The sequence below is a fragment of the Syngnathoides biaculeatus genome, chromosome 3, assembly GCF_019802595.1.
Source record: "Syngnathoides biaculeatus isolate LvHL_M chromosome 3, ASM1980259v1, whole genome shotgun sequence".
Lineage (NCBI taxonomy): Eukaryota > Metazoa > Chordata > Actinopteri > Syngnathiformes > Syngnathidae > Syngnathoides > Syngnathoides biaculeatus.
The window spans coordinates 9,897,897-9,910,915 of record NC_084642.1 but is presented as its reverse complement, the minus strand read 5'-3'; the positions used below and the strand labels follow the sequence as shown (position 1 = coordinate 9,910,915).

The window sequence follows — 13,019 nt, the reverse complement described above, 5'->3', positions numbered from 1 at the left end:
AGGACTGAAACAAACTTCAGACACACCGCTTAAGTATATATATATATATAAAAGTTGCCAATGCCGCTTCAGCTCTCAAACACAACATTGCAAGGAGCATGGAAGAAAGGCCAAGATGGCTGATTCTACGCTGACGGTACTCTCTTTGGCCACGCCCCTCAAAGGCATACCTCAACACACATGTGTGTGTGAGAGAGAGAAAGCTTAATTACACTAAAGTAAAACAAGTTTAGGCGGCACGGTGGATCAGCTGGAAAGCTTTGGCCTCACTGTTTTGAGGTCCCGGGTTCAATCCCAGACCCACTTGTGTGGAGTTTGCATGTTCTCCCCATGCCTGCCTGGGTTTTCTTCAGGCGATTTGCTCCCAGATCTCAAAAACATGCAACAATAATTGGAGACTAAATTGCCCCTTGGTGTGATTGTGAGTGTGGCTGTTTGTGTCTCTATGTGCCCTGTGATTGGCTGGCAACCAGTTCAGGATGTGCCCCGCCTCCTGCCCGTTGACAGCTGGGACAGGCTCCAGCACTCCCGCGACCCTTGTGAGGATAAGCGACGAAGAAGATGGATGGATTGATAAAACAAGTTTATTTTACTGGCAGTGTGCTACCTGCCGCTCCCCTTCCCCCGGATTCAATGTGGCTACAATGTGGGTGGAATATATGTGTCGAGGAAGTGACTTTTACCGGCCCTGTTAACATTAGCGCTACCGCGGCGCTAGCGTTAAACTCTTTCTGTGTACTGTCTTTCTTTGTAAATATCTCGTGTGGGCACTTGTGATTTTTACACAGCTGCGGCGTATGTATGTACCAAATGGGATTTCCTTTACAAATGTACTCGGTGAGGCTTGTAACCAGGTGCGCTCTGTAGGCCGGGAATTACGGTATTTTTTTTTTTTAGATATTGTAAACCGTTAAAAGGAAATTAAACCCATATTGCTGTATATTGGTGTGGTTTGCCACCCAGATGACCCGAGCACATTTGTGCAGCCATGCAAGTCGCGTTGTCAAAAGTGAAATTCTTGAATTTACACTTGTCAATGAATATCTGAGCTGTGCATCCTCTTTACCCTGTGAGACTAGATAACATCTGTTGGAACGATTCTACCTCTTTTGACGTCAGTTGTACCTGTTTAGTGAAAAGTATGTATTACATTGTATTTAACGTCTAAATAAAAACTGGTTTACACAAAGGACAAGGTTTTTAAGTTTACTAAATGCAGGACTCAGTTCAGGTATCCCAACACTTCATTGGGCACGTCTGCACAATCTAATAACATCCTAGACTAGCTGCTGTCAAAAAAAATTATAGGACTCAAGGGGATTTTGTTTTAGTGTCAGAGAAATACTGTCATTTTTGTTATGAAAGTTGTGAAATATTTCACAACTCGTGTATGCGGTTCAGTTGAGAATGCGCCAGATAGCTGAGGCTCGTGGCTATTCTTAAATACGAAGAACTTGATCTTTCGACCATAAAATGACACCCTCTTCTTGTTTGTGTAAAGAAAGGATCAGTCTCACTCAGTAAGTTTGCGTACAGGATCCGAAATGTACTTTTGGATTCACCGGCCAAGTTGGCCAGTACATGAAAAAAAATCCACCGTCTTTTTTTACCGACCAAAATATGAAATCATTTTACATAAGAATGTACGACATACAGGAAACATTTTGCCATTGTGATAATGGCACATGCCACGTGGATACATTTGCAGCCCAAATGTTACACATATTTCTATAATACTATATTATGTTGGATGCATACTGAGAGAATTCACTGTAACATTAAACAGCAGCAATTAAAAAAAATAATAATTCAACATACATAAAGTCTCCGTGGGACCGTACTCCCTGGCACGTGGGTCTGTCCCATTATGTTTATTGAACATTTCTAAATGACTTATAAGCACCGCGGAAGCTGAAACACGAGACTGTTGATGTTTCATTTGATTTTTTTTTTTTTTTAAGTGTTTGAATTTTGCTTTGTAAAACTGCTGATTGTTGTGTTATGACATTATCTTCATGTTTTTAGCTTGAACTGTCAAACCAGTTTCATGTGTTTGTTTTAGGCCTTGTTTGATCTGGCAGGGGGAAAAAAAATCATGATTCCTTTTTTTTTATCCATATTGTCCCATCTCAATTCTTATCGCGACTTTTTTTTTCATCCACTTTTTAAGTACCCAGTTTTAAAGCACCTGTGCTGAAAACAGAAGAAACGTGAGAGTAGTACTACATTTTAATCATGCCTTTTGCCAACACTCCTCAGCGTCAGTAATTAAAACTGTAACCCCAACATGATATTAGCATACTCACGAAGCAAATAAAATACATGGAAAAAAAAATCCAAGAACACTTTTCACTCAACAGTGCAGCGAATCTAAAAAAGAATAAAATAAAATGTAGCACTAGTTTGAAGTCGAGTGGTACAAGATACAAAATAAACAAACTGCCCCTTCGGGGATAATGATGATAACTTGACTTGTAAACATTATCATTCTCCAGTTATGATGCTATTGTTTTTGTGGATTCTATTAGTTCAACTTTAAATGTGCGTCATCATTTAACAACAGTACAAACTAGTTTTGCCATTTTACAAACCACATGGAAGATGATCAAATGATTCACTGTTATTGTTGGTACTTCAATATTCACCGTGGCTAGCGACTAATGCTACCTGTGCGAGTAACAGTATTTTTGTCGTTGTTGTTTTCCACATAACCATTTAGGTGCTACTTCTTCAAATGAACAATAATGTTGTCCGTTCTTGAGGACGCCGACATGCCCTGCACATGGGCTAGTTAAAATAGCGTTGCACCACGTCACTTTGGAGACGCCGCCACACAAGCTAACATTGGAAAAGCAAAGATTTGGGGTGATTTATGATGTCTTAATTGTCGCACATGGTTATTTTTTCCTCGACTAAATAGTTTTATTAAACAGTTGCATTCGGGTACCTCTTGATGCCGAGCTAACATTTAACATTTAGTTCCGTAATTCCCGGCCTACAGAGCGCACCTGGTTAAAAGCCTCACCCAGTACATTTGTAAGGGAAATACCATTTGGTACATACATAGGCCGCAGGCGTATAAAAGCCGCAAGTGCCCACATTGAAACCGACATTGAAACACGAGATATTTACAAAGAAAGACGGTACACAGAGAATTTAATGGCGTGCTAACAGTAACGCTAATGCTAGCGCCGCCGCGCACACTAATGTTAGCACCGTCACGGTAACGCTAGCGCCGCCACGCTAACAGGGCCGGTCAAAAAAAAAAAAACATACTGGTAAAAATCAGTGAGACACAGCAGTAACACGCTAGCGCAGCGCCAACAGAGCCGGACCGGTAAAAGTCACTCCCTCGGCACATATGTTCGGTCTCACTCGTTTCCACTCGAGTGCCCCCTTGCAGCCGTTAGAAAAAAATACACAAATTAGCCGCACCACCGCATAAACCGCAGGGTTGAAAGTGTGTGAAAAAAGTCGCAGTTTATAGGCTGGAAATGACGGTAGTTTAAGTATGGCAAGAGGCACAGTTGAAGACTATTATATGTTGTGTGTTTATTTATTTTTTTCCCAGAGGCTGAAAATATACATATAGTATTAGTACGTATTATATGATATTATTTTCCTGGTTTTTATTCACATGTGATTAGAGGCAGTTTTGGTGTTCAAATACAGTACACGTCTATTATATGGGGATTTGCTCAATCGTCATGTTGTGGTTTAAAACCTAATATTGGCTTCTTTAACTTGATGTAGAATAAATTTATTTCCTCGTGGAGCTAAAAACCCTCACGTACCTCACCTCACCTCACCTCCATGCACAGGAAGCAGACTCATATCTTCAATCAATGTACTGTGCACACACGGGCGGACTCAGAGAATAGTCTGTTAGACCAGCGATAATTTGGGGGCGGGGCTTAATGTGTCTAAAACCGGTAACTATAAAATAAAGGCTAAATTAAGGCTCCTATCCACTGTAGCACTGCTTGAAATTCAGACAGTAGCGAAATTATTAAAAACACATTCAGTGTATCAGTTAGCCGTGATTGAGGAAACACGTTTACTAAGTACAGTAATGTTCCCAACGTTCTGTCTTTGGATACTATTAGTCAAACAGTAGCATATTTAGCTCAGTTTATTTTCCACATAAATGTCAGTGACACAGACAAACCGTGAAACATTTTATTACTCATTAATTATTACCGTATGTTACTACCGCTGAATGTACACTGGATACAAATTCTTTACACACCCTGTTCAAATTATTTTTTTTTGGTGTGTGTGCTCACATTAACTGACGTAACATCACGCGCAAGTTAAAAAAAAATAGCACAATAAACACGTTACACAAACGCTTTAAGTAAATAAACTCACCCTTTGGCGTCCACACACAACCAACACACGTGTCGGGGAAACCGTAACGGCAAAATTTGCCTGCCCAAACGGACCTGCATCGGGAGAAGCAAAAATAAAAACATTGACTCAACTCGCGCTAAGCACAGCGTGCGTTCAAAGACCGCTCACACCGTAGGACATTCCAAAACATTAATGACTTAAATATCCAAACAATGTGGGCATTCCAAAAATGTGCGTCGGTGAAATGCTTCCTTGGTGTCTTGCAGGTCTTTGGCAACGTTCCGCCCATCAAACAAAAGCATTTGTGGATAAGAACGTTTGAAAACATACGTGGTGGGGGGTGCCCATCTGGGTGGCTGGGTTGCAAGTCCACTGTGGCCGTGGCCACATCAGGGCCCCCCCTCTGAGTACATGCCAGAGGAATTTGCTTTCCAATCTGAAGGTCTGGGTGTGTTAATCTAACGGTTAAAAAGTTGAATGTTGTTCAACTGTTGTTTACATTCGTATCGGCATCAGAGCACATCCTGGTGGGGAGCGCGGGGACGGGGACGGGGGGAGGGGTAGCACAGTTTGCCGCTGCCAGAAAATGTGAACACACGCTTACATGCACACACACACTTTCACTATTAAGAGTAATCACGTATTGCCGTCGAGGTGCCAAATGTTGGGCCAACTTTGAAAGCGGTCCGCTTACTTGGCATTACCATCAGTTGCACGAATGCAATACTTCGACAGGATGTGATGTGACCATATGCAAATGAGCAACAGGGTTTTTATCATTTTTATTTTGTTCCGATTCTATTTTTAAACTTTATCGCACTGTAAGTGATAAATAGTAAATAAATGGATTTGTAGATAGTTTTTTTTTGGATGGAAAAAAGAAAGGGGTGCTGGAACACAGTGACTCATTTTGTCCATGGTTGGGGTTTAAATGTACAGTAAAGCCTCAGTTCTCAAATGTCCCCGTTTTCGAAAAAAATCGGTTTTCGAACAAACATTTTGAGATTTTTTTGCTTCTGTTTTCGAAGAAAAATCGGTACTCGAACGGCCCCGAAAAACCCCGGAAATAACATAATTATCGCGGCGCATCAGCTGACCCACCCATGACGCGCTTTGTTACTGTCGATTCGAACACCCCCCGAAAAAAACCACAGAAATGACATAACAGACGCAACATAACCAGCGCACTTTTGTTATTCTGCATAACACAACCTCTGTACACAGATGTGTCCCGGTAGTTCTTCTTATCAAGGACTACCGTATTAACCCCCAATCATGGCTCCAAAGAACGCAAGTTGCTTGTTTAAAATTATTCTGCACTTTTGTTAATAAAGAAAGTTTACAAGGCTGGGGGCCGAGTCGCTACAGATACGGCAATGCACTCCCAGCGTAGCGTACTTTACTACTAAAGCATACATTTTAAGCAAAAAATAAATATATATTTATTATATAAAATATTTAAACTATACATGTATTTCTAGTATGCAGTTTATTATCAGGAAAAGCTAAAAATGCTTTAAAAAGCTATTTTTTTTTAGGCTTGGAACGTATTATGTCTTTTTCCATTCATTGTAATGGGAAACATCTATTTGCTTTTCGAACAAATCACTGTTCGAACCGTTTTCCGGAACGGATTGTGGTCAAGAACCGACGCTTCACTGTACTTGATTGACAGAAGGAATAGAAATTGAATTTCGGGACTTGCTGGCGACTTGTCTCTCCCTCGCAACAGACTTCTAGTAGTTGAGCACACAATGAACGTGTAAGACGACTTATGAAAAGCTGGCGCAGAGTTGAAGCGCTCGCGACGCGCCGTTTTGAAGTGGTTGGGAGTTTTCCCTGCGTAATCGTGCCCTCAACGGGCTCGGCATGTTTTCAGGGGCCTTTTGTTGCAGTTTTTGTGGTGTTGCGCTAGCCCTGCGCGCGGCGAGCGTCTGGGGGCCCAGACGGCAGCTGCGTTCGGGAAAGTGTTGGTGACAGTTTGTCTGTGGCGACAGCACCTGGCGCTGTTTAGAGAGTGATTAGCGTGGTCCCAAGCAGCTCCCTGCGCTGTTTACACAAGGAGCCATGGAGTTAAAGGTGACCCACTTTGCATTTCCTTATCAACAGCGTTCATTGATAGCTTTGAATAGCACTGACTGTAGAGAGCCAGCGAGAGAGAGAAGGGCTTTTGCATGGGTTTGCATAGTTCCTCAATGGAGAGGATGGTATGTATTTTACTAGAAGGGACTTAAATTTGACTACCTTTCCAAAACAATGTCCGAAGACGATATGCAGATGGCGATGCATGCAAACCGCTCTCATTGGGTGTCAGGGGCAGGGTTGCTATGTGGTCTGCCTGTGTGATGATGGAGAAACCGCTATAGGATGTTTAGGAAATGAAGGTTTTGCTTGGCCATCATGCGTGCCTTTTTTCCTCTCTCATGTTCGCCTTCCATTTAGGGTTCTGTCTGTGATTTTCCCCCATTTTCGACGCTTTTTAATGGGTTTCTCCTTTTTGCGTTCCAGAAGAAGGGTGTCAAGTTAGGCTCCAAAATATGCGGACCTTTCAGACCGTTGAATAATCAAGTGATAATGGAGTTATGTGAAAAGCCAAGTGGATTTGAGACAGCAACATCGGCACGACCTAAAAGCACACCGGGAATTCGAGTACAACACTAAACCAGATACTTCCTGTGGTTCTTTTTTTTTTTTTTTTTGACATTAACAGTCACTCACATTTGATTTTCGTGCTCGACTGTGCAGATTTTCGTGCTCGCAAATCTGCACAGTCGAGCACGAAAAATCACACGCGTAAAATTTGTTACGAGTAGAAAAAATAGATATTGAAAGACGTCGCTTATTTTGTGTTCTTGACATTAATTTTTGTGTTTATTTTATAAACATTGTTAACTAAACAAGCCTGCTCCAAAACAACCGCTATTCACCCGGAAACAGGAAATGCAAGTTAACCGTACTGAGCGTGTACAGAAGTTAGGGTGAAAGCGCATGTTCAGAGGTGCTTCACGTACTGCGAGCGCATTTATGTCGAAAGTCATCAACATCATGAGCCATGTTAGTTGTCAGTTGAAATTGGAAATGATCATTTCTGAGTTTGAAATTTTAGTTTTGCATTTTAGTTATTTATTTGTTGATTTTGATTTTTAATTTACAATTATGTTATATTAATCGAGTAAATTATTTTAAGGTCTTGAGATTCCATCCCTAATCACATTATTTGCAAGCATGACTGACCACACCCGTACATTTCTCAAATGTGAGTGACTGCATCAAACACGTTCGGCTTTGTGTTCCACTTTTCCCTGGTCAAGTTGCGCATCGCTGTGTATTCAGCAGCCGTAATGAGCTCCCTTGTATGTTCCAGTGTCCTTGTCACCCGGCTAAACAAAACTCACGCACGTGTGGATAGGATGGGGCCAATATTCGCCAGCGAGGCAATTACCGTAAGAGTGAAATGTTACTTTACACTCGAGCACTGTGACTCTACTGTATAAATGTGTTTCAGCGTCAACCTTGTTTTAATCTGTCCCAAGTACCGTTGTTTCTGCACTATAAGGCGCACCTCATTATAAGGCGCACCCCCAATGAAGGGTGTATTTTAAAACTTTTTCCATACATAAGGCGCACCGGATTATAAATCATATAGAATACACGCTACAGTAGAGGCTGGGATTACGTAATGCATCCATTAGATGGAGCTCCAATAAAGGCTCAATGTTGATCCATATATCAGGCGCACCTGACTATAAGGCGCACCGTCGGCTTTTGAGAAAATTAAAGGCTTTTAGCCTGCCTTATAGTGCGGAAAATACGGTAATCCCACATACCGTAGTAGTTTGTGTCTTTCGTTTATAGTTACTTCAACCCTTGTTGTTGTTTTTTTTCAGTTTCACGTAATTTTACATCAGCGGCGATGTAGGCCACATTATTGCACCATTTTAAATAGTCAAGACCAGTTTGACTCAACTGTCACCAAGTCATAAAAAGAGCATAGATGCATACTGCACATTTATATGGAATAATTGTTTGCTTGCGTAACTCTTGCTCCCCTCGCCAACACCAAACCTCTGGATACCTGTAGATATTGTTCTTTTATTTTATTTATGAATTCGCATGCGTGTGTGTTGGGCGGCATTCGCCGCTCCCGTTGTCGTACCGCAGCGTCTGATAAGCAGCGGCTAAACAAACAGGGTAGGCAACATGAGCACACTAGATAAGGGAATGATACACACTCAGCGCTGACCATACTTGACTACTCGCCTTCACCTCTTTCTCATTTGGCGTTATTAATGCGAGTGCGCTCCATACGCAACGCACGTGCCACTTGTGTACGTGTGTTTTCTTGTCCGTCTCGTTCGTTTCTCTCTGTCGAACCCAACATTGCACTACAGGCTATTCTTTAAACAAAGGCCTTTTCTCCTGCTATCACCACCATCACGCCTCTTTCCCCTCTATCTGTGTCCGCCTCTATCTCTCTTCAACATGGTTTGTCTGTTTGCCACTTGATACACACACAGACACACATCCCCCCCCCCTGTGACATCAGCTCCAATCAGCTGACTGTCATATTGTCTGTTTGACATAGCCGATACACAACTTTCCATGTTCTCTTTGTTGTCTGGCTGCTGTTTCTATAAATATATAAATATTTGTTTAGCACACTCTGAGAACTGCAATGTTGTTGTTGTTGTGGGTTTTTTTTGGAGCAAGTTTCTTAAAACAGTGGTGATGGGAGATGATTGGATTTCACGTGTTAAATACAGAGATCGGAGGCTTTTTTTTTGTTAGGTGAGGAAATTACATATTTACAGTACATTTTCTGGACAGACGTTCACCAGTAGAATTACTACATGAAGAAGAAGTTTCTTTCAGCTTGTCCCTTCAGGTGTCCCCACAGCTAATATCTCAGATGAACGCTCATATTTGTACATGATTGAGTCCTAAAGGATAATTTGCCCATCTCGGAAGCTGTCTTCTTCTTCTTCTTTTTCTTTCGGCTTGTCCTGTTAGGGGTCACCACAGCGTGTCATCTTTTTCTGTCTTAGCTCATCTCGTGCATCTTCCTCTCTAACACCCACAGTCCTCATGTCTTCCCTCACAACATCCATCAACCTTTTCTTTGGTCTTCCTTTCACTCTTTTGCCTGACAGCTCCATCCTCAGCAACCTTCTACAAATATACTCCCTCTCTCGTCTCTGAACATGTCCAAACCATCGAAGTCTGCTCTCTCGGACCTTGTCTCCAAAACATCCAACTTTGGCTGTCCCTCTAATGAGCTCATTTCTAATCTGTTTTACTTCGGCTAATCTTGTGTAGTGGCACTTACAACCTGTGTGTTTATGGGACTTCCTGTTTTTGAGCATCACAGGTGCAAAAAACCATAATATGCTCAATGACAGTGTTTCTGTCCTCCTTATTTGCATCCATTTGTGCATTTTAGTTCACACGCACAACACCAGTCACGTCTTGGCGGCTCGCTACCTTCCCCTGACTCGCTGCAGCAGGTGCTTAAAGACAAAGTCGGCGGGGCCCTTTGGCGGCGTAGACGACGATGGCGAGGACGGACGGGTGAGTCGGGAGTGGACTCCCGGCCTCCTCTCAGCAGAACAGCAGGGCTGGTGCTGAAGCTGGCTCCCTCGTTAGGACGGCAGCGGGGTCTTCGTCCCCCTCAGCAAGAAGCTGCCGAGAGAGCGCAGCCACACAGACAGCAGCTTGACTCCTGGGGCATAGACCATGTGAGCCAGAGAAGACAGAAGGCTCTAATGTGCACGTGGTACAGTGTGTGTGTGTGTGTGTGTGTGTGTGTGTGTGCGTGTGTGTGTGTGTGTGTGTGTGTGTGCGCGTGTGTTTTTTTTTTTCCTTCATTTGGGTGCTTGCACTCTAAGCAGCGTTGTCAAGCGTAACCAGACTGCGCTGTCACGCGCCCGCGCTGGTGTCTCCGAGAACACAGCCACACACTCCTCAGATGACACGCTCGCACACAAACACACACAGAAACCTCCACCACCGCCAGCGTGTAATTAACAGACAGAGGAAATGGCGCTGTCGGTGTGGGTGAGTCGGATGCTGGGAGGGGAGACTATCATCTGAGTTGGTGCCTCCCCTCAAGATATAGTCTCCTTGCAGATGTGTGCGTCTCCAAATAAAAGGAGAGGAAGGTGACAAGGGGGAAGAAATGCCGGCCGGTCTTTTGAAATTCAGGTTTTTGTCGCAATCTGCTGGCCGGCGGGTTAAGGTGGGGGGTGGTGTGCAGTGTGACTAGAAGAGCGCAAGAGAAGTAAGGAGGTGAGGGATGAATAATGAGAAGACACACACGCACTTAAAGTTTCTTGTGTATTGCTGTTGTGGGTCTGTGTGAGAAAGCGAGGTCAAAGGAAGATGTTCTCTGTTCTTCTGCCGTCGCTGCATAATGGAGGCCTGCTGTATAATGACAGCCCTCACACAGGCAACGCTCGCTGGCTCCCGTCCTGATTCCTCGCTCCTCCCCTTCTGCTTTTCCCAACCCTGACTCCTTTGTCGTCCTTCTCGTGCTTCAGCGCGGTAGCCGCAAAGCTACCGCCGCAGGATTTCCTTGATATGATTTCTTGGCCTTCGCCACGAGGCAAATGAGGTGACGTGCGCGCACTCCAGCGTGCGCTTGCAGGTGTGTGTGCGAGCGTTTGCAAACACTCAAGTAGACACATCCGTTCTTTTGTGCTTGAGGGTAGATTGCCCTGACATCTCATCTTTGAAGTCAAACAAACCAGGAACTACCTGAGCAGGTTTATCCTGCTGTCAGTGAGTGAGTGAGTCTATACAGTATGTTACAGTATGTCAAAGGTTCCTTTTCTGTGCAGCCTTGCTAAACTGAAGCTACAGTATGACCTAAAGTGTTTTGCTTATTTCTTGCACTGTTAGCGCCATAAATATTTGTGCAATGACAGTTATTATTCAATTTGCCTTGACTCATTCACTTTGAAAGTGTTGGTAAAGCGTCTCCAGAGAGGAAAGTCTGAATTTGCGTGGGCTCACGAGGAAATATCCATCAGTATGTCTCTTTGTCCAAATACGTATGTAGTCTGCAGTTCTTTGCGTTCCTAAAATGTATTCTTATTTTTCCTCTTGCAACCTCTTGAATTTACGTCAAAAGTTCACACTTCGTTTTTAAGTTCATTGTATGGCTGCACAGGGTACTGGTACGAGAAAAGTACAATAACACAGTATCAAAATGAAATGATACTGTGGATTTTAAGTAAGCGGTACTTCTGTGCCATTTTGGGGGAAAAAAAGACAAAGTCTACTTGCTTCAAGCAAATTATTAATCAGTCCAATTAAAAAAATGTACAATATTTTCATGCGGAAAGAAGGAAAACCAGATGAGTGTGTGTGGTAGACTGTAGCCTACTTTAATCTCAACCTCCAGGGGTCCACACAATAACAGTATGGTAAACGTTGCAATTTTAGTTTAATCCATAAAAGGTTACAAGTCCCAGCTGCAATAAATCTCTCTGGGTCTGACACCGAAAACAAACTGTTCAACCAAATCGCAGAATTTCAGCAAACGAAACTATGTGAGCTTAATCATAACGGTATCATTTCAGTAGTGATGTCAGGGTACCTTATGCAAGTATATTGTAGTCAGAATTTTGGTATCATCACAGTTCTAGATGTTTTATTTCAAATTATACAACTCTCATTGTACAAATACTTGTTGACCTAACTGTATTTTTTTTTTTCACTCCTTTTTAGCACTCTGTGTAATTCGCAGTGCAATAGTGCCCTTTGTACTTCCCGCTGCTAGTTTTAGTTCTTTGCATCTCTTGTATTCTTCCCTGACTTATGTCTTTTTAAACTGAGAATTGCTATTAACATGCCCGCCACTTGGACAGCCTTGTCAGCGACGCTAACAAGGCTGTCAGCCATAACGGATGACAAGTTCTCATCACGCTAACTCCAAAATCCCTCCCGTATGAGTGGCTGAGCTACTTAGCACTGCCTAATTTCACCATGACAGGAAGTGGAACCTTCCCCTCAAAATGGAAGTCACATTTTCCCCCAGTGAGCAAAGCGTCTGCAGTCCCCTTTGAGAAATATTATCATAGTCTATGATCTGAGGACTTTATGTATATGTTTTCAATACTTCACAAAATGCGCACTGGTCGTACCAAACATAAAATGTTCCTTTTAGTTTGATGATCATTCCACATGCGTAATTAAAAGTCATCTACAAAGGAGACTTGAGAAATTCCTTGTAAGGAACCGTAGTTGTCAATAGTCAAACCCTCCAAGCAGGTTTCTGGAAGAACCAGTACAGTACACACATTGCATTTGTTCCGCTCTTACTGTACAGTCTGAAAAGTCAACACGTAGTGAGATGGTTACATGCACGAGAGTTCAATTTGAAGTTTTAACCTCGTCTAATATGCCAAGCCAGTGAATTGCATTAACGTTATTGTGGATGCAGCTCTCGGATGGATGCCAGAACCGTGCCGGGCTTGTTTAAAATAACCAAAAGCATTTCTTTCCCTCAAAGTGAAAGATGGTTCCGCAGTTGTGAGGCCATCCTCCTGCAGCCTCGCTTTGTTCAACTTTGCGTCGATGGGCTGCCGCTGCTAGTTTTAACAAGCTGATAGGCAAATCCCTTCCTGGTTAAAGATTAACCACTCGCCAAAGCTGCCACTGCATTA

General features: G+C 42.9%; 1 protein-coding gene across 3 annotated transcripts in view; it reads left to right on the top strand.

Moving 5' to 3' along the window:
- gse1b (Gse1 coiled-coil protein b) overlaps positions 1-13,019 on the top strand; it is an 83,620-nt gene that overhangs the window by 29,359 nt on the left and 41,242 nt on the right. Inside the window, exon 1 of one of the 3 annotated variants that reach the window (XM_061814196.1) lies at positions 6,413-6,432. The exons of the other annotated variants lie outside the window; for them this stretch is intronic. The gene's annotated coding sequence lies outside the window, so the exon portion shown is untranslated. Of the gene's footprint in view, positions 1-6,412; positions 6,433-13,019 lie in introns of those variants that run through there. 3 annotated transcript variants of the gene reach the window in all.